Source organism: Anarrhichthys ocellatus, unplaced genomic scaffold (genome assembly GCF_004355925.1).
Source record: "Anarrhichthys ocellatus isolate YVR2014 unplaced genomic scaffold, GSC_Weel_1.0 scaffold15, whole genome shotgun sequence".
Taxonomy (NCBI): domain Eukaryota; kingdom Metazoa; phylum Chordata; class Actinopteri; order Perciformes; family Anarhichadidae; genus Anarrhichthys; species Anarrhichthys ocellatus.
In genome coordinates, this window is record NW_022280045.1 from 317,650 (window position 1) to 318,631 (window position 982).

Consider the following 982-nt stretch of genomic DNA (forward strand, 5'->3'; position numbering starts at 1 on the left):
GTGTGTGTGTGTGTGTGTGTGTGTGTGTGTGTGTGTGTGTGTGTGTGGGCGTGGCCGAGGTTTTCCTGGCTCTCCTTTTTATGTAAGAGGCCACAAGCCAAAGAGGTTGTGAGCGACTGATTTAGTGTTTGCATTTTGATTTATTAATGAAATATTATAGACTTTTGTTTTCTCTTTTTTGGAATATGTCTTTTCAAGTTAAATCCTAATCTGAATATATTATATATTTACCTCTGAAATGTAGTGAAGAGAGAAGGGAGCTGAACACTTGAAACTGCTCTTTTACAACCTGTCATTTTTTTAAATTTTGATTATCAAACTGCAATGTAGGCCCATAGTATGTTATAATCATGACATATAGGACCAGTAATCTTGCCGCAGACTCCCGGTGAATAAGTGAGCTGTGCTTCTGCAGGTCCTGTCACTGATCGGAAAGCCAAGCCTCTGAAGCTGGTGGGAGTGAGCTGATCTCAACTCTTTGCCACTAATCAGATTCCCTTTTAAAACATCCCAATTGTTTTCTCCTGAAACCCTGCGAAATACGGACAAGGTGTTTCCACATCTAAACGATCTGAGATGCTCACAGTGGTAAACAGTTTCAGAGTCAAGAAAGGTCAACACATTTATATTTTTGTGTATACTGCACCGTTTTTTTGTATGTTTTGTTATCTTTTCTTCATCAGGAGGAAACTGAAATCATCCGTATTTTGTTTTTACAGCCATTGTGAAAATTGACATGTTGAAGAAGGACACTGGATGTTTACCCTCAAAGGGAAATTATATAGTTCCGTAACATGGCACTTGGTGCAGCACGGCAGGATGGACTTGTTACAGAAAAACAGATTTTCAAAATGTACAGTATGGTTGGAAATCATATTGCTGAAAATATAAGGCAATTGCATTATGACATCAATAATTCTAAATATATAAAATATGGGCCTTTAGTCCACTGAGACTCCTCACATTGTTGTTTTGTATGAAG